The 22,285-nt window shown below is 35.0% G+C and overlaps 1 pseudogene; it reads left to right on the top strand.

The window, feature by feature from the left end:
• Positions 1-22,285, top strand: part of LOC101601903 — a 189,405-nt pseudogene that overhangs the window by 73,653 nt on the left and 93,467 nt on the right.

Raw genomic sequence — 22,285 nt, 5'->3', positions numbered from 1 at the left:
AGAAAAATCAATGCAAAACTTTATTTGGAAGTACAAAAAACCTTGAATATATAAAAAGAAGATAAACAAGAATAAGGCAGGTGGTATCACCATACCTTATTTTAACCTATTCTACACAGCCATAGTAACAAAAGCAGCATGGTACTGGAACATGTAGATGAATGGATCATAATAGAGCACCCAGATGTAAGTCCAGGTAGCTATAGCCACCTGATCTTTGACAAATATGCCAAAAATATTCATTGGAGAAAAGATAGCTTCTTCAGCAAATGGTGCTGGGAAAACTGGATATGTATCTGTAGAAGAATGAAAATAGATCCTTGTATCTTTTCATGCACAAGAACTAAGTCTATATGAATCAAAGACCTTAATATCAGGTGTGAAACTCTAAAACTGCTAGAAGAAAAAGTAGGGAAAATCCTTTAACATATTGGTCTTGGCAAAGACTTTCTGAATATAACCCAAACTCCTCAGGTAATAAAACCACAACTTAATCTCTGGGACCTAATGAAGTTACAAGCCTTTTGTGAGGCAAAAGACACTGTGAATAGAGCAAAGAGGCAACCTACAGAATGGGAGAAAATATTTTCCAGCTATACATATGATAGAGAATTAATCTATAGGATATACAAAGGATTAAAAAATTAAATCATAAGAAATCAAACAACCCAATTAAAAAATGTGCTATGGAGCTAAATAAAGAATTTTTAAAACAGTAAACACAAATGACATATACACATGTAAAATTGTCTGACAACTGTAGTCATCAGGGAAATGCAGATTAAAACTACTTTATCCTAGCTACAAATAACTGGACTTCTGTGTAAGTAGGAAGAAAACTCAGTAGCATAGGCCAGTAAAAGAGAGATATAAAGGGAATAGAAAGGAAGGCGAGGAGGGTTCCTACTAGGATGGTATTGTATCTATGTAAGTAGAAGAACAGATTAATGGGAGAAAAGGCCTAAGTGAGGTCAGGGGAAGAGACTGAGTAAGGAAAGGTGGAGGGATGGCTAATCAAAACCTAACAGGCTATAAATATGGAAACCTACTTTTTTGGCCACTGGAACACACAGGAGCCATAGATTGTTACTAAAAAATTTTCAATGTCAGGGGTGGGATACCTTCCCGTGAGTTGTTGGCCAGGGATGTTCTTGATGCTCCCAGACATTATAGGCCATCACCAAGGCCCTTGGTTTCCCACCATTAATAGATTGTAAGACCCTGTTGCTGAAGATTACACATACTTGGACTGCAAAATCACTGAGAAACCCTTCTGAAGCTGAGCTGAAAACCTCCTCCATGTATACCAGGTGACAGAAAGGTGGGGAAAAGCCATGCTGTACACAGTTCAATGGGAGAGAGAGAAATAACCAGTGAAGATACCCAACAGTGGACACTACAAGCCTTTTATTTGGCCAGCCAGACCAAATGAGCCAATGGATGCAATAGTGGAACAAAAGTTATGGGTGAAAAACATAACTAATATACAAGCATTAGAGAGGAGAGAGAGAGAGAGAGGGGAGAGGGGGAGAGTGAGGGAGGGAAGATGTAGAAGATTTAGGTTAATCTTGATCCTACCCTCTCCAGTGTCTTGTGGTTCAGGTGTTTCCTGTAAGGGTCTAGTGAAGGTTCAGCCATTTGGTCTGTCTTTTAGGAAGTAGAATTTTATGGTACCATTGCTGTTGGGTTCCAAATTACTGTTTTCCACCCTTTGATGCCCTCCCCACCCTCCCCATCCATCCTATTGTCTAGTTCATGAGGTGCTTGCTGGGTATGTAAGGTATCTTGGGTAAAATCAGGTTAGGTGTTGTAGATGAGTGAGACTGTGTCGATTATTTTTTTTTTTCTCTGATTGGTTAAGTTCACTGAGAATGATCTGTTCCAGGTTCAACCATTTTTCCTCAAATTTCTTTGTGTTGTTTTTCTTACTGCTGTATAGAATTTCGTTGTGTAGATATACCACATCTTCATTATCCATTCTTCTAATGATGGACATCTGAGTTGATTCCAGTTTTTAGGTATTACGAATTGAGCAGCTACAAACATGGTTGAGCAAATCTCTATGGCCTGTGGTTTGAAGGTTTTAGGGTATATGCCCAGTAAGGGTATAACTGGGTCTGTTGGTATTTCTATAGTCAGCTTTTTCAGGAGTATCCATATTGCTTTTCAAAGTAGTTGTACCATCCTACATTCCCACCAACAGTGAATGAGTGTTCCTGCTTCTCCACATCCTTGCCAGCATTTATTTTCATTTGATTTTTTGATGTTGGCTATCCTTATTGGGGTAAGGTGGAATCTCATAGTTGTTTTAATTTGCATGTCTCTGATGATTAGGGATGATGAACATTTTCTTAAGTATGTGTTTGCCATTTGTATATCTTCCTCTGTGAATTGCCTGTTCAACTCTGTGCCCCATTTTGTGAGTGGGGTATTTGTCTTCTTATTGTTTAGACTTTTGAGTTCTTTGTAGATTCTAGATATTAGGCCTCTATCAGTTGGATAACCCACATATTTTCTCCCATTCTGTGGGTATTCTATTGGCTTTGCTTATTATATGCTTGTGTGTAAAGAAACTCTTCAGCTTCATATGATCCCATTGGTTGAGTGACTGTTTAAGAATTTGAGCCACTGGGGTTTTGTTCAGGAAGTCTCTTTCTATTCCTATATCATAGAAAGTACTTCCTAAATTTTCTTCCAGTAGTATTCGAGTTTCTGGTCTTATGTTGAGGTCTTTGATCCATTTGGATTTGAGTGTAGTGCATGGTGAAATGTGTGGATCAAGTTTTAGTTTCCTGCATGTGGTTATCCAGTTTGTCCAGCACCATTTGTTGAAGATGCTACCTTTTTTCCACCAACTGCCCTCTGGTTTGACTGGAGGCCCACTTCATGGAACTGAATATATCCCTGATACTAAAAACCTACAACAGGGGTAGTCAAGAGCCCTAGAAGTGTAACGTCTGTTGTTATCTGGCTAAAAGTATATACTATGCTCACCAAATTGTCCAGTAAGCACTTCTGTTATAGTTCATACCCATATATTAATGTTATTCTCACTTTTGGCTAGAGAAACTTCGTTTTTCATATGGCAGTGACCTTGGGAGGGATGACTCAGGAGGCACTATGGTGCTGAGAAGAAGTGACAGAGGAGTACTCAGCACTGAAATATCTTAATCACACCCTCCATTGCTCAGGGTCCATTGTGGAAGAGGTAGCAGAAAGAATGTAAGAGCAAAAGGAAGAGTAGGACTCCTTACAACATGCTCCTCCAGACACAAAATGACCTAGATAACCATGACCTCAAAGTGCCTGACACTACCTACACAAGGATATCATAATAGGAAGAAAAGATCATGACATCAGTATAAAAGAGAGACTGATTGAGATGGGGAGGGTGTATGATGGAGAGTGGAGTTTCAAAGGAGAAAGTGGTGGGAGGGAGGGAATTACCATGGGATATTGTTTAGAAATGTGGAAGTTGTCAATAAATAAATAAATAAATATAAGTATATATAAATATATATATATATATATATATATATATATATATATATATATATATATGTATGTATATGTATGTATGTATTTAAAAAAAAAGAGAAATCAAGTGTAAAGAAGCAGAGGAACAATGGAGATTTAGTCACCATTATCTAAAATATCTCACATGTAGGAGTGAATCACACATTCACTTCCAGGAAGTCTCCACTATGGACATTAGAGGAAATTAGGAAAAATATAATTAAAACAAAATGAAGAAAGTATGAAGAAAAATGATGATCTATAACTAAAATTAAATTCATCAATATCAAAAATTCAGTCATTCGACTTGCATATTGTCAGTTTCCCCAAGGCCCCCTAATTATGACAAGGCACATAAAATGACATATGAAGCAAAGTTTGACGTGTGTCAAGGCACAAAACAAGCATAGTAATATCACAGTTGTATGTGCTGTTACTCCACACATTATTGATCAAGAGTCCTCTGATAATCTCATTTAAGTTATTGGTTTCTATATGCTATGGTAGTTTTTGATCTAAAAAGATTTTAATTTGCTCATCATGTTATTCCTTTTATATCAAAACCCATTTTTATCTGGTAAGATTCTACATGTAGGTACCGTTTATGTTATAGTTTTAACTGAAAACTCATGTCACACTAAATATTACCACTTTTTTCATCTCTCATTGCAATGGAATGGTATAAGCATAGTACTTAACTAGGGATAAGAATAGGCTAATAGACTTAAAGTACTTGCCTTACCATAAAATAATTAGAAAAGAAAGTAAAAGAAAGAGGGAAGAACATACTATTGAAGCATACAAGTTGGATGAATCTTTGGCAGGTAATGAGTCTCTGTATTAGTTATGTCCCACTGCTGGGTCCTATAACGACTGGATGGGTAGGTTGTTTCTATCCAACATTGAGTGGTTACAGGATAAAATGTTTATATTTTCAAAATAAGTTAAATGACTACCCCAATTTTCCAAATTGTTGTTTATTTCATAAGGATTTGTTTTAAATATTAGACAAAATAGTGCTTGTCAGTTTTTGTAGCTATATATTTATAATGACACAATTGAAAGTACCTATATATTGTTAAGACAGTTTCGTTCTCTAATTATTCTTTGTAAATTAACTATATACTAGATGAGGGTGTGACAGAGTCAGTAAAACTGAAGCTATTGTCAAAATCATATACTTTGATATCAAACTAGTGATGGACCAAAACTGATTGTTTTTTAGCATCTCACACAGGTAGAAGAAATATAGAGAATGAAAATAGTGACCCAAATTGTAGACATCTATTTTTTAAAGGTAGCATTTGTATACAAGTTAAATCCAAAAATAGTTCAATTTTTCAATCTTTTGGTTGTGTGTGTTTATATGTGAACTCAAGTCATCTGTGAGATCATATAGAGATCATATGCCGAGGTGTCTGTTCCCACCTTACACCTTGTTTGAATCAAGGCCTCTCATTGTTCATCACTGTGTTCACCAGATTAGTTGGCCCCTAAGCTTCCAGGATTCTCCTGTTTAGACCTCTCACCTTGTGTAGGAAGACTGGGAAAATAGATGTTTGCCTATAGCATCTGATTTCTTTTGGATTCTGGGTCTGAACTTAGGTCATCAGATTTGCACAGCAAACACTTTTACCCAGTCATGGTTTGATTCAAGTGTCCCCTATAAACTTCTGTGTTCTGAATGCTAGGTCCTCAGCTCCTGGCAGTTTGGGAATTGGATCCTCCTGGAGACAATGTATTGGTTGGGGGCAGGCTTATGGGTGTTATAGCCAGTTTCCCCTTGCCAGTGTTTGACACACTCTCTTGTTGCTGTTGTCACCTTATGTTGGCCAAAAGGTTATATCCACCCTCTGCTCATGCCATTCTTTTCCCCTGCCATCCTGAAGCTTACCCTTCAGTCTGTAAGCCAAAATGAACTGTTCTCTGACAAGCTACTCTTGGTCAGTTGTTTTCTGCCTGACATGAGAACCTGACTGCAATACCCTGTAAGCCATCTTCCCAAACTCTCAGTCTTACATTTTGTGCTAGTTTAATTATTTAATATTTATTACAAAGTATTTAGACATTTTGTATAATAATAAGCACAATAACTTTTCCAAAGAATATTTAATTTCAAAATTGAATTTGTTGTTGCTATATGGTTTATATTTAAAATTAAAGCTGGGAAAAGTTAATTTCAGTTAAATTATGTAAATAAATATAACTTAGTCCATTATATTGGCAATAGCAAGTGAAATAAAGTGAATTATGATGGGCTTTGTTTATAGAAAGGCAGGTATTTTGTAAAAATATAAGAAAAGAAAAATAGGTTTTTAAGAGTCATATTCATAAGGACTATCTTTCCACTGTAATTTGGTAATGTAAAATATGATTTCAGCTGGCCATTAATAATAGCAAGTCCCCCTGACACCTTGAAAGAAGGAGAAAAAATTCTGCAAAATAAAACAGCAATACTAAATAAAACTAGGCAAATAAGTAAACAAAACTATTTTATGTACCTCCAGTTTTATCATCTAAATAAATTGAATATATACGACTTTGATTTGGTTGCTTTTTAAAGTATCTAAACTATTTCAGTAAGCAAGCATTTCACTAGACAGAAAGCTCTACTTAGTGGAAAATTATTCTTACCCATAGAAATGACATTTCAGTTTCAGACTGCCAAGAAAATTTTATTAGTATGTCATTAATCACTGTGCAGGAAATGACAACTGGGAAATGATTTAATAGAGATGAGATCACTCACACATCACTGTGAAAATGCCCAGTATAATTCCACTTGTGATCAGTGGATTTCATTGCAGTAAATAGTAATCAAGATAAATATATAAATTAAATAAAATACTTCATTTTTATTAGTTAATATTACTTTAATTGTTTGAATAAATTTGCCTTGTTCAAAAATCTTAAATGTACTATATTAGTGCTCTATATACATTATTATTCATTCCTAAGCAGATAAGAATTTAGTTTATTTTGACTTTATTTTTATCATTAATTTTTATTATTGCTTCTTTCTAAGTGGAGGAATTCTTACTGTATAAAATCCTCAGCTTTTTCATAAACAGTTTAAACTTATTATTAAATTGTATCTGTTATTCAAAATAATAGTCTATTTTTTATCTATAGAAATGTAAAGACAATTTTGTTTAATAATATACTCTGAGTTTTAATTTTATTATGTATTATTTAGCAGTGTGTCAGTGGTCTTCTATTATATTTCAAGCTACACTTGAAATAAAATGTGGAGAAAAACAAAACAAGCCAGAAACTCTTCACCTGTACTAAAGTGATATCCCCTAAAAAAACTGTAGATCTCAAATATGTCCAGAAAAAATGTTAATTATATTACATTAGATCTGCACAAATAAATACTAACAAATAATAAGAAATTTATTTTTACTTAAAGACAATGATTTATTGGGTATGATCATTTTTTAAAGTAAACTTTGATATTGAAAATAATTTTAAATGTTACATCCACTTAAACTTATAAAAGATACTGATCCCATATTGCTTGCTTCTTATCCTATCCATCCATCAAAAACTAAAATCCAGATTCTTAGGATGAGGATGTGGCTCAGTAGTGGAGTTTTTGCCATTATAGTACATATCACTCTTTGGGCTGATTGTGCTAGACTCATTGAGGTGGTTTGAATCAGATATCCCCTATAAACTCATGAGGTCTGAAGCCTTGGTCCACAACTGGTAGCAGTTTGGTAGTAGTTTTCCCAAAGGAGGTTTGCCACTAAGGTGAGATCTTATGATTTAAGTAGCTCACAGTTAGCCAGTGATACCCAGCCTCTGCTCATTCCATGTGTTCCCTTGCCATCATGAAGCTTCTCCTCAATAATATAAGCAAAAAATTATCTCTTGTTCCCATAAATAGCTACTGTTTAGGTGTTTTGCTCCATCAATGAGAAGGTAACTATGAAACTCATCACTCCCATCTTTTTCTATGTCATGACCAATATACTTGTAATGCATGGTAATTAATCCATAACCCTTTATGTTGAGTTCCTCACAAATATCATATTCCAATTCATAAAACATGAGATCATTATTGTATGAGGATATCAATGATTTATCAACATAATATCTTCTCTTCAACAAAACAATGTTTAATGACAAAACTTGTCTGTGCATGTAGAAATTACATTTGGATATTTTGAGTTTCTCTTTTCCATAGTTCTAGGTAATTTGTTTTATATAATCAAAGTATTCTCAAGAAAAAATTGATTTTAGGTCACTTCTAACTATGACTTAATTTCAATCATCATAAATTCCCAAAAGTGTCTTTACATTTCTACATACACAAGTAAGTCAGAAAGCTTGTGCAATTTTGATGAGTGACTACAGAAATCAATCACCTCTTAAAATACATCTCAATATCCTTCTTTAAACTGGCATAAAACCATATGCACATATCTAATATGTCAATTTTAAATTTGAATGGAGTTATCACTATCATCAGGAAAATAAATGTGTCAGTCATTGTCAGAGATATCTCAGGGCCCTTCAGTCACCCATTTCTTATTCTCATGTCTCATCTTTCACATCCACAGTCAACACACATTTACTTTTTCAGTCAAGATTAGCTTGTTTTAAGGTTGTGAGGTAGAGTCTCATAATAATTATTCCTTCTCTTCTAGGTTGTTAAATTTCCTGCTGCTATTTGAAGGATCATCTATGTTAGTGCATCTATCATGCAGTTTTGAACCGGTTAGTACTGCATTTTACATCAGTCTTTATTGTATTCCCATAAAAAGACTTGTAAGTCCTGACCTACTTTTCAAATTGTTTTGCTATAGCTTCACTCTGAGAGAAATTGTAGCTATATTGACAATCTGGATTATGTTTTTTTTTTTTTTCCAAAAGATAAACTCTGAATTAATAGCATTAAATGTGTGTGTTATTATTGATAATACTCTTCAGTTTTCTAACATTCACATTTTAATGAAAATTTCATTTAAAAAATAGCCTTATGTTTTATTTCAATTACATGTGACTTGATCTTTTGAGTATATTTTAGTTTTAGAAATTTTTAAACTATATAGTTTAAAAATCATTTACCCCCAAGCACTCTGAAGACTTATGCTTACATTGTCTTCTTAATCTGTAACAACATTCACCTTCTAACTGATATTTAATGCTACTTCATTTTATTTTTATTATCTTGGCTGTTTTACCTAATTAAATTTTTATTGAATTCATTATGTCTTGGGTATTGGATATATGACCTTCCTTTATAAAATGTTTGTTTTAATCTCATTTTATCTCCCAAAATATATTAATATATTAACTTTGTATTTTGAATTACTTTTATATTTATAGAAGTGACAAATATATTTCCTCAGTCAGTTTTTCAACATTCACATTTTAATGAATCCTTATAACATTTCATGATTGATAAAAGATTAGTAACTGAAGATTTTATTTGATTTTTCCCATAGTATACTTACTTCTATCTATTTCAATACCCAGTGAAATCTTACTTCTTTCTTTCCTTTAATCTGTGTCCATTATTTTTTTTTTCAGTCTTGCCTTGTTTTTCATGACCTTAACATTTGGAATCCTGAAAATCAGGTACTTTATAGAAATATCTCTTCATTTAATTTTGCCTGATATTTTCTCATGATTAGTCTGGGGTTATAGATTTCTGAGAATAATATCAAAGAGCTGAAGTGCCCTTTTCATCACATTGTATCAAAGGTTATATGATATTGACATGACTTATCACTGGTGACAGAAGCCTGGATAATTTGAAGGCAGTATCACCTGCTTCTCCAATAAATATATTCATTTCTTTTTGTTAATTTTTGCCCACTTTTGTTTTAAATATTTGAATTTCTTGTATTAGTGCGTTTCTTTGCATATCCATAAGTGTTTTGAGTATATTTAATCATATTAGAATATTTTATTAAAATTTACTTGCATCATATTTAGGTTAGTGAAGAAAATTTTCATATAAATATTTTGCATTTTCCTCCTGATTACCCCATATATAAGTATTGTAAATGTTACTTTTTCTTTCATTTTGGAACATGTGTTCTTGGTCTTTCAACAAAAAATGTATGAAATTGCCTAGGTACAGTTCTGTACTAAAAATACTTCTGTTGAATTAGTATATTTTGTTAATTTCATTCTCATTTGATTGACATGTGTTATGAAACTGTCAATCCTGGTTCTTCTCCTTCTTCTCTTTGCTGTACAATCTGTGCCCATGCCTCTCCTTTCCATATTTTATCACCTTCTTGGGGTATTTCTTTTTCAACAAATAGAGTCATCTAGAATTTTCATATTTTATTTATTGAAAAAGATCTCAATACCAGCCATTTCTCAAGATCCTGGAATTGGACATACTGGATTTGAGTTAAATTTCTTACTCAGAGATGCTGTGAAGTTTTCAGATTTCTGTGAGTCATTGTTATTTCTAAAGTGTGGTGATGTATCCTGTCCTTATTCCCTCTAATTTTATTGCAAAATATGTGGTGGCAAGATTCAGATCCAGGAGGCACTCAATGTGGGAACACTGTATTTATCATAATTCTTTCTGCCTAATGATAGGCATTCTTTTGGGTATAGAAGAACTGTTATATAGGAAATACAAATGATATGTTCAGAATTTTAAAGGCAATAATTATGAAGACAATACTTTAAACACAGACTTTAAGGAACTATTCAGAGAAAAGCATATTTCCAGCCTGATTTGCTTTTGACAATTATTCATATTTCAGAAATAAAACCTTAAAGCATTGTGTTGATTCATTTCAATCAGCCTTTTTTATTAACCAGCATTCTTGAGGAATTTTCCTGCCAAGATTTAAAAGGTAGTAATGATTTCTGCCAATAAAAGTCCTGTAACAACCTCACAGTTTGTTTGTTAGGTCACTACATCATTAAGTACTATTGAGGTAGTGATTTGAGGGGATTTTGCCTTTATAGTATCCTATTTCATGTCTCTCTACAAGTTTGCTTATTTAGGGAAACAAGTCCGTCAAAATGGTTATTTGGGGAATAAATTATCTTTATCTTTATTTGGCTTTGTTCACTACCTATAATTGCGTGGTCAGTGGATAAGAAAGGAGCTCAGCAAAAATCAGCATGGCTCTATTCTGAGTCACAGGGATATACTTAGCTCAGGTTGAATTGTCAATACTAAAATCCAAATGTTTAATTATTTTCTGTTAATTTTATTAAAAATTTAATTCATTTAATCTAAATTGCCCTGTATGTTTTCTAGTCCACATAGTAAATACCTATAATACATGATAATTAAAAGCTCACTAATGTAATAGGTTGACATAGTCCTATTTATATCTAATGAAATAATCAGTTAAATTGAAAGTAAGACAGTGAGGTAGATTATTTGAGCAGTGACTGGTGAACTTTGCTAAACAGAATAACTTTGAAATAATTACTGTGATCTACATGTCTTAAAAAAATGAATAGATGACTAAAATGTATGTGTGAAAACAAATATAATTATGCAAAAAAGAAAACTAACACTTTATCATATATATATATATATATATATATATATATATATGTATATGTATATATATATACATATATCATATATATATATGATAACTGAGGATACACACACACACACACACACACACACATATGACATATCATGTAATTCCTATTATTTTAAAGATCTTAATACTGACATTCTAATGTAATTCCTGTCCATATGTATGTAATTCACTGACTTTATGAAAACCATTCCCTTACTTTCCTCCAAACATCTAGCTCAATTTCCTAGATTCATTAGCTACCTGAAAGTAGGACATTTCTGTCCTCCAGAGCTTACAAAATAATATAATATAAAATGAAAGGTTGGCATAAAAGAACAACTGTGCAATAATGAGGTAAAAGAAGGCAGTTTAAGAGAATAAAAATAGAATAGCTTGCCTATGATGCATCCTTCCATTGTTAGAGAAAATAACATATTAGCTGGGTTGGAAAAGAGCAGCCCTTATAAGAAACATTCTTCCATTTTTCTTATTCACAGAGACATTTTTCTGAAAATGATTTTGACATGAAAGTGCCAATTAAGGATTTATAGAAAAAAAAAAATCTTTCATCCCAAACATTGTATTTGTTATATAAATAATAATGTTGCAAATAAAGGCTAACAGATTCAATAATATTATTTGACTTGTTATACTTGAAAAAGTGGAATGAAATTTAACATCTATTTTTATGTTTTCTCCTTGGTTTTATTCTCTTTAATGGTGAATTGTCATGGGAGAAGGAATAAAATAGTATAGCACAATATTGAAGTATATTTCTGGGATTTCATGTCCTGGAGAGTTGGCATGCAACCTTACCTTTTCTGAGTATCATTTTTATAATATACTACACTGCCATAGTGTCTTCCCTGTCATGGTGGACAATAACTTGGAACTACAAGTAGAAATAAGCCCTTCCTTATTTAAATTGCTTCTTGCCTGGTGTGAGAATATGAATATCATGCTTAAATAGATCAGTAATTGCTATTCTGTGTAATGTAAACCTTATAGTAGAATTTGTGCTTGATGCATTAGGTGATCCATATGTGACAAATATACTTAGACCCCAGAGTGACTAGGACCACATGGCAGCACTGAATTGCAAAAGCCTAGATGAGTATATTTACCATAATGAACATCATAGGCAATGCAAAACATTCATAATATGATGACTTGTGATGACTTTTGGTACTGGCTGATCAATCATAATTTTCCTATAAGAAAAATAGATAGGAAGTATACTAAATTGTGGTCTGGTGTGTGTAAGTAGAAAAGTTCCACAGCAAAGAAACAAAAGGCTACTTTGAATCATAGCAACAGAGAATGAGTCTCTTACCCGATTTCCAGACTTTAGCCAGTTTATGGACTCAGCACCTCTTAAATGAAGTGAAGTCCAGATCCCCTTGAAGAAGGACATACAATTTCAGAAAGATTAATATTGGTAGTTTTCCCTTACTTCACCAAAGGGATATAATGTCTTTTCCTAGGGTTGTACACTAGGGAGAGGAAGTCATAAGTCCTTTGGGGCCAACTGAACACTGTCTCTGAGTTCACATTGATTTTTGTAGAAATAGCCTCATGGCTCTCCAACTAAAGTAGTTCTTATAGGAGTCAAGTGATCAATGGAATTTTAGCCAAATTTTCACCCACAGTGCCTCTATTGGGTCTGTGAACTCATCATGTGCTTATTTCCCAAATCCCAGAGTACATAATTGGGCTAGTTACACTTAGAAGTTGGCATAATCTACACATTGGTTCACTGACCTGTACAGTGAAAATTATTATAGATGGAAAAGCAAATGGAAGCCATTAGAACTGCTGCTACTAGGGAAAATAGTGAACCAAACGAAACATTGCATCCCTGTAAGGATTTCAGAGATTAGTGCCATCATAAAAAAAAATACAGAAGTGATGGTTCTCAAAATGTCTCCTTTTTGTTCTCCTATCTGTCCTGTTAAGAAAACAGATGAAATTGACTCTTGCTATATGAAACTTAATCAAGTACTGATTCAAATTGCAGCGGTTAGATAGGATAACTTTTCTTTACTAGAGCATATTAATACATTATCTAGAACCTTGTACCCAGCCATTTATCTTAGAAATAATTTCTTGCCAATATTTGTGCATAAGTACCACCACAATCAACTTTCTTTAACTGGAAAAGCCAGTATTAGACTTTTGCCATTTTACCTCAAAATTATATTAATTTCCAAGTCTTTGTTCATAGGTATCCTGGACTCTTGTCCCTTTTACAATGTATCACAATAGCCCAGAATGTTGATGATATTATGCTTACTGAATCAAGACATCAGGAGGTGGCATCCACTCTGGAGCTGTCAGTATAGCATATGCAAATCAGAGGATGGGGAATAAATCTTACAAAATTCAAAGGCCTCTCAGTAAAATATCTTGGACTTCATTAATGGTGGCAGGGGCATGCAGATGTATTTTTTCTAAGGTTAAAGTTAATTCACCTGGCTCTCCCGTCAATAAGAAAGAAGAACAAATCCTATTGTGCCGATTTGGATTTGAGGAGCAACTTTTCCTAACTGGAGTGTGTTACTCTGCCCCATATTCTACTCAATGTTTCCAACTTGGAATGATGCTAGTATTGACCAGGGTCCATGACAGAAGAAACCTCCCCAAAAGATCCAGGCTTCTCTGCCACTTATGTCATATGATCAAGCAGATTCAGTGGCACTTGAGGTATCAATGGCAGACAAGGCTTCTTGTAGCCTTTGGCAGGACTCCATAGGTGACCCACAGTGGAATTCACAGAGATTTTGCTGAAAGAAACTGCCATTCTCTGTAGACTTTGAGAAAGACCTTTTGGCCTGCTATTGGGATTTGGTGGGAAATAAACACTTGGCAATGGGCCACTAAGTTACCATGGAACCAGAACTGCCCTTTTTGAACAAGGTGTTATCTGTTGTACCAAGTGATAAAGTTGATGTGTACAGCAGCAGTCATTACAAATATACATGATTAGGCCCGAGTAGATCCTTAAGGCACAAGTTAGTTGCATTGATATGTTAACCACATGCCATGGCTTCTACTCCTGTTACATTGCACAATATCCCCAAGTATGCACCTATGACATTAAGTGGCATTGTCTATTACTAGATGACTGAAAAAGAGAAACATATGGCTTGTTTTACTGATGCATATGCACACTATGCAGGCACCACCTGTAAGTGGAGAGTAGCACCTTTACAGCCCATTTCTTGGCAAACTTTGAAGGGTGTTGGTGAAGGGAAATGACCTTGGGCAGAATATCCAGCAGATCACGTTGTCACACATCTTACTTGGATGAAGAAAATGGCCAGGTGTGCTATGATATACTGATTCATGGGCTATAGACAGTGGTTTGGCCAGATGGTCAATAACTTGAAGGAGCATGATTGGAAACATTATTGAGAAAGACACTTGGAGGAAAAGTTGTGTGGAAAGATATTTCCAAATGGTCTAAGACTAAAAATACTTGTTTCCTGTGTAAATGTTCATTAAAGAGTGACCCCAGCAGAGGATAACTTTTTTTTTTTTTATTAAGTAGAAAGAAGTATGTATACAATACATGTTAGTACCATCATTTCCCTTGTCCCTAACTCCTTCCAATGAGGGCCCTTCTCAGTGGGATTGCTGGTTTCCCCCCTAGGTTTTTGGGTTAGGAGATTTGAGAGCATCAGTCAGTCATTTTGAGGAGGGAAGCAATGTCTCTGCACATTCCCTTCCACTCTGTGGTGCTTACAATCTTTTCTAGTCCTCAACCTCTTCAGCAAAGTTCCATGAAGATGGTGGGTGTGTTTTCACTCTATTGTGTTTTCAGCAGGTTCTGAATTTCTGCTTTGGTTTTTTTGAATATCTTCTGTCGATGTCCATGACCTTGGCACCAGGTGACAGGTTCATTATTGAAGCAGAACTTTTGCTCATCTTGCCAGTTCCTGTGTGGTATCACCTGGGCCCTGGCTGATGTGCAGGAGGTGGCTTATCTCCTCAGTTCTAGCTTCCTTCTGAAAAACAGATTCTCCAAAGGAAGCTGAGGTCAGCATATGTTCAACGAGATAAGCATTATTAATTAGGAGTGATTTTGGCTGGGTGTGGTGGCACACATCTTTAATCGCAGCACTCGGAAAGCAGAGGTAAGAGAATCACTGTGAGTTTGAGGTTACCCTGAGACTATGTAGTGAATTCCAGGTTAGCCTGGACTAGAGTGAAACCCTTCCTGGAAAAACAATAAATAAATAAATAAGGTGATATTTTGGTAGGTATAGCCTCTCTTTTGGCAAAAGACTATTGGGAGCTTCTTGTTGGAGTCCATAATTTTGGTCTACATAGAATTTTGACTCGGGTACCAGTTCCACTTAAGGGTTAATTTCCACTGAGAAGATCTCACTTCAGCTGAGTGCCACTGTGGCACAGGCATGTCCATCTTCTCAGGCTAGTTGAAAAGCAGATAAGATAGCATGTGGTAATCAGACAACTTCTCCATCCCTGTAAATTGTTCAATGGATCCAGGAAAAACATGACTATTGGGGCAGAGAAGCAGGTTATGTTATTCATAAGCTCAACAGCATAGTTTTCCATGCACTGAGGTTGAGCTTGCTACAGCTGCTACTAAGCTGCAAATCTGCCAGCATCAGAAACAAACACTATATCACCAATATGACACTACTTAATAAAATAAACATCTTGTTACCTAGTGGCAGATGTACTGCATTGGACCACGTTTATTGTGGATTCCTGATTAAAATAGACAATTATTCTTGGTATAGATTCACCTTTCCTAAACATTTCCTGAAGCTATGAAAACTACTATTCATTGACTATGACTTATCCACTATCATAGTATTCCACACAACATAGCTTTTGACTAAGGAACTCAGTTTACAGTTAAAGAAGTGCAGCTGTGATTCATGATTAAGGGATTCACTTGTCTTATCATAACCCATACTATCTTTAAGCAGCTGGCTGATACAACAATGAAACAGACTAAAAGAAAATAAAACACTCTGTTATCAGCAGATCTTTTTCCTGTTCCTGTCCTGGAGTCTCCTCTTAGAGGTAAAAGCTTCTTGTGACCCTATAGGGGAACTGCATTGTGGCTGAGATGAAGGAAGTATTTCTGCTTTGTAAGGCTCACAGTGAACCTGTCATCCCCTATCAGGTTCTTGTGCCCTGATGTACAGAGGAGTTGAGGGCCTCTTCTGTTTTTATTCCAGTCATGTTACCCTGAGGACACCACTGATTTCTCACGTGGATCTCAGAGCCTCAAGCCTAGTTCTTAGTGTGGACATGCCTGAAAGCTCTGGACTAGGCCCTTGTTCTCAGAACTGCTGCAGTGTTCACATGGGTTGTGGATTGAGCCTGAAGGAATTGCTAATGAGAGCAGAACGAGTTGGATTATTATTTTCATTAGTTTGGAGATGGATGGATCCCTGAAAAGACAAGTGCAGCAATGTATCCAGAAAGCCCTGTTCTGCAGCCAGGTCCTGGGCCCCCAGAAGATCCACATGTGAGCCAGATGATGGAGCTGGTGGAGAGCTGCAGTGGACAAGTGGATAATCATGTAGAGTTCTTCAAGTCTTCTCAGGAGGTGAGTGATAGCACTAGTTGAAGTGGTAAGACTGGCCAGGATAAGTCAAATAAGAAGATAATCACTAAGGACTACAAGTCAAACAAGTGGTCCTAGCAGCAGTACAAGGAGAACTGCACGAGCATGTCTAGTAATCTTGACCACAATGACCACAGGGACACCCCTGGAGAAGAGGACAAAAACCTCCAAGAAGACACTCTCCAAAGGACAAAGTAGAGAGTGAAGACCCTCCTCCTACCAAGGGGGGAAAACAAAACAAAACAAAAAAAAAAAAAAAACCAGCACCAACACACAACCCTGTGGACCATTACACTGATCCTAATCATCCCACGTACGGTCTGTGCGATCAGGTCTTCTATGTATCAGTGATCAGCTGTGGCAACCAAAAGTGTCCCATTGACTGGTTCCCCTTCTGCTTCATGAGACACAGACATAAACTCAAGAGCAGGATATACTGCTGCAAGTATAGGAGCGGGTGTGGAAATGATGGACAAAGCCCATGAAAATCCACCATGGAGAGGGCCTACAGCAGGATACCAACTCAGCTGGGGTGGGGTTGAGTCGAACTGCCTAAAGCGTTTGGAGATGAGAGGATTTCACTGAAAGTTCCAAGTGCCCCACGTGGATAGAATTTGACGTTTGATCCTGCATTGATCCAGGTTTACTGACTAAACCTCATTCCTCTAATTTGGAATGTGAATATTAATCTGTGCCATTATATGTTGGAGGTATAAAACTTAATTCCACAAGGCTCACAGTTAAGAGACTTTCATGAGTGCTGAGACTTGTTGACTTTTGAACAAGTTGAGACTTGGGATTTTTGAACTGTCTGGAGACTGGTAAAGATTATGGAGACATTTCAACATTGGGCAGAATATATTCTTCATCATGAGATTGCCATGAGTCTATGAGGACTAGGGCAAGAATGTGTTTCTTTGAATGTAAAATGACCTCCATAGCTTCACATGTTTAAATACTTGGTCATCAACTGATGGTACTGTTTGGAAAAGTTGTGATGCCTTTGGAAGGTCAAGCCCTGTTGTAGCATGTGTGTCAATGAGGGGAAGAATTGGGATATTAAAGACTATCCCCAACTGGCGCTTTCAACTCAGTCTGTTCTTACTCTGTGTTACTGAAAGATATTACAATTGGTTGTATGCTTTTCCCACCATAATGAACCTTGTCTTTAAAACTATATGTCATGGTCTGAGGAGATGCCTTGATTGTTTAAGGCACTTTCTTTCAAAGTCTTTCTGCCTTGAATTTGATTCTCCAGTGCCCATGTGAAGCCAGATGTGGCAAAAGGCCCTAGCACACCCATACTTAGTTTTTTTCTCTCTCCACAATTAATAATTTAAATATATTTATTTAAATATGTTTAATATATATGATATATATGTATATATGTATATGTATGTATGTATGTATATATATAAGTTTTCCATTAAGTATTGTTAGATAAGTGTTTTGATACAGCAGTGAGAAGGTAAATGCTATAGCAGGTATTTGACCACAGCAATGATAAAGTAACAAATGACATTGGCATTGATCTAATGTGAACTTTATAGAAAATCATTTGTGTATCAGATGATAAGAATTAGCATTTGTGAAGTAACGCTCCTGACAACACGTTAAATATGGGACATATGACCTAAGAGCATTTGGTTTTGATGTACTAAAAGAACGAATTTATCCATGGCCCACTAAACCATGACATGATATTTGAAGTTTCCTTCACATCACACTGAATGTAGTCACAACATATCTTTGAACTTTAGCACATGGCCACAGATTTTCAAGTTTAATCTTAAATTTAAGGAGCTTGTAGGCAAGATTTCAAGATAGACTAAATGAAGCCACATTGCACCATAGCTTACAGAATAATTTACTTACTCAGAAGCCTTTATGAGAGAACCAGTCAAATTTTAACCTTAATGGAGAGAGACTGGAAGAATTCCCATTGAGATCAAGAACAAGACAGGGTTGTCCACTGTCATTTGTATATTTCTTATGAAATTTCATTATTTGAAAGATGTTTAAAAATGTAATAAAATTAATGTCATTATATACATAATTCATTAAAATCAACTCATTTATTTACTTGAATTTTTATGTTGCATGTCTTCTAATATATGTGAACAAGACAAAATAAAGTTTATCCAGGATATATATATATATATATATATATATATATATATATATATATATATATATGTATAAAATACAAATTTTAAAAATGTGCTTGTCAAAATAAAATTAACTAATCAAAACCAGAGACAAGAAAAAAGTCAAGGGCATACAATTCCAATAAAAAATTAATGAGAGTTGACATACAAAATAATATATTAAAGTATATAAATATAATACAAAATAAATGTTATGAAATGATCTGTATTAAGGAACATGAATGAGAAATAAAATCTCAAATCAATTGAAATTGACTCCAAAACATTAAAGAAACTATAACTATAAAAGAGACACAAATTAATTCTATAATTAAATGTGCTTATCTGTGCTAGATGTGCACTTAATAAAAGAAAGTTCCATTTCATCATCATAGTACAAAAGATAAAATGACCAGAAAATTGACCCTTATATGACAATGTAGCAGTCTTGCTAGCCAATTTAATGATTTCTAAATGAAGCCAAAAGTTGTAATCTCTCTATTGATTTATTGCTATCAAGATGAGAAAAACAGTGCTAAGAGAGATTGAAAAACTAAGAAGTTCTGATTTAAAGAACATAAGCACTGAGGAGAAAACTTAGATAGTAAAGTTTCTGCCTTATTGATCTAAATTCAAGCCTCGGTTTGCAAGTATGTGCTAGTTGTGGTGGCCTGAGCTGTAATCTCCATGCGGACCAGGGAAAGGGCAGGCAGATCCATGGAGCTAGCTCACTTACCTACCTAGACTATTGTGTGAGCTACATGCCAATTTCAGAGCATTTCTAAAAGATTAGAATGGGGCTGCAAAGCCTAAATACTCATATTCAAAACTCCAGGTCCCGCATAAGCCAGACAAACGGTGACATAAGTGTGCAAGGTCACACATGTGCTCAAGGGGGCACATGTGTCTGGAGTTCAATTGGTGCAGCTGAAGGCCCTGGAGTGCCCATTCTCTCTCCATCTCTCTATTTCTGTCTCTTTTTCTCTCTCTCTTTCTCAAAAAAAAAAAAAAAAGAAAAGAAAAAGAAAGAAAGAAAGAAAGAAAGAAAGAAAGAAAGAAAGAAAGAAAGAAAAGAAAAGAAAAGAAAAGAAAAGGTAAAAAGATGTGCATGGTGTTCCTAAGGATGATACTAAAGGTTATCATGAATGAACAGACACATATGTATGCCCAACACATACATTTACAGACCCACCAAAAAGGTAATGAATCTTTCATGAAGAGCAAAAGTTTCATAGAGATAGACAGTTACTGCTGACATTTATTTTCTATCATAAAATGGGATGATACATAGATCCAGATTTCCATTTTCTTCTTCCAATAAAGCTGTTTGAATTTTTCCTATTTTTAATGTAGCTCTCCACATATTTGACTCCCAAGTTCATAAATTATTTAACTCTATTCAAAGCTCATAACTAAAACAAAAGTATTATTCTCATTTTTATTCTTAGAAATTCTAGAATGATAGGCTTTCTTTCAAACAATCTGTTATTACTCCCTGTGCTTTATAAGAATGAAGTTCTCAGTTACTGTGATAACAAAGTCTTTAAAAACATGTTGAAATTCTGTATCCTTATATTCTAGATATAGAATATACCCACTCAGATACTATTCAGAAAACACTTTGATTTTAAGGGTATGAAATATTTATCAAACTGCATATGAATGTGTAGACAAAATTCACTCAGAAAAACCTATCTTGCAACAATCCAAAGATGACTGGCTAAGCAAAGAGCTGAATCTCTATAGCAATCATGAGCTTTGCAGGGTTTTTAACTTGTGATAGCACTGCAAACTAATAATTCTGTAAATCTGGTCTAAGGAAGTTAATGGAATCTCAATGTGGTCACTAGGTCTCTGCTACCTGAGCAGACACTTAAAAACTTTAATGTTTAGGGCTGGAGAGATGGTTTAGCGGTTAAGCACTTGCCTGTGAGGCCTAAAGACCCCGGTTTGAGGCTTGATTCCCCAGGACCCACGTTAGCCAGATGCACAAGGGGCCGCACACATCTGGAGTTCTTTTGCAGTGGCTGGAAACCCTGGCGTGCCCATCCCTTCTCTCTCTCTCTATCTTCCTCTTTCTCTCTTTGTAACTTTCAAATAAATAAATAAAAAGTAACAAAAAAATTAAAAAAAAACTTTAATGTTAGAAAAAAATGTACTTTATATGATTATTCCAACTAGATCCTCTAAACCAATGGGCGGGGGTAATCAAAGAGTACCACAAACAGTGTGAAAAGGGAAGGAGGCATTTTCTAGGCTGGTCAAATTATAAAATTAAATGTGTCTACTTTTATACAAAAAGCATAAGGCCCTTGATAAAGTAGGAAAATGACTTTCACAGAGACAATAGCAGAATTTTCCTTTGAAGATATCCAGACACTAGCTTACGACAAATGGAGGCCACTTTTTAAAGGAATGAAAGGAAAATGTGTGATAAGAAACAATGACTCAACAAATAAGTTGGTAACAATGCAGGAAAGAATACTGAAGCTATCTTGTAATAGACAGCATATCCGCAAATAGGAGTTTTTTGAAGAGTTCATGTGTGTCTTAACAATCCTGTACATGACTGAACCTTGGTGAGTAGAATTCATGATTGTGGAGACAAGGAAAGTGATAGGTCAAGTGAGAAGATGATGTTGGGCTCTTTTAGTATTTTAATAGACATCAACTTTACTTTTGTGTGTGAGCTCGCATTTTAGTAACTAATAAAGTTCTCAGAATATTCACTAAGCTCCACAGATCTTTAACCTATACCAGCCTTAAATCCACGATGACATCCAATAGCATCAACAACTTAATGAGACCCATCTCCCTGCCAGCCTGAAGTTCCAACCAACATAATTAGAACATGTATTGATTTTGACTTTGTTATGTATGAGTCTACAAAAGTTCTGGTCTCTTCTAAGTGAATGTGCCACTAGGGGTAACTTTATTCTGTGTTTCTGCTCCCTTGTTGTTCATATTTATTCAGAATAAATAATTTCCTTATATTCTTTAAAACTGTGAAACTTATTTGATGATGACACATGAAAAAATATAGAAATTCTGACAAAATAAAAGGATATCACAACCACATCATTTTAGTAATAAAATAAGTAACTAGTGAATAACTAAAAAGGAAATGCAAGCCGGGCATGGTGGTGCTCCCCTTTAATCCAAGCACTCGGGAGGCAGTGGTAGGAGGATCATGGTGAGTTCAAGGCCACACTGAGACCACATAGTGAATTCCAGGTCAGCCTGGGCTGGAATGCAACCCTACCTTGAAAAACAAAGAAACAATCAAACAAAAAAGGAAATGCAAGCTTGAACAATAGCATCTGCCAATTATACCTGGTAGTTGGCTATATATACATGATTCTTAAAGGCATGTGATTCTCATGCTATATCATGTAGTGAACTATAAAACAACTATTAATTTAAATGGCAGAAAATCTAATAAGTTTGTTTTCTGTCCATAATATATTAAATTGGATATAAATAATCAA

Source organism: Jaculus jaculus, chromosome 2, assembly GCF_020740685.1.
Source record: "Jaculus jaculus isolate mJacJac1 chromosome 2, mJacJac1.mat.Y.cur, whole genome shotgun sequence".
Classification (NCBI taxonomy): domain Eukaryota; kingdom Metazoa; phylum Chordata; class Mammalia; order Rodentia; family Dipodidae; genus Jaculus; species Jaculus jaculus.
This window is presented reverse-complemented; position numbering and strand designations above follow the sequence as displayed.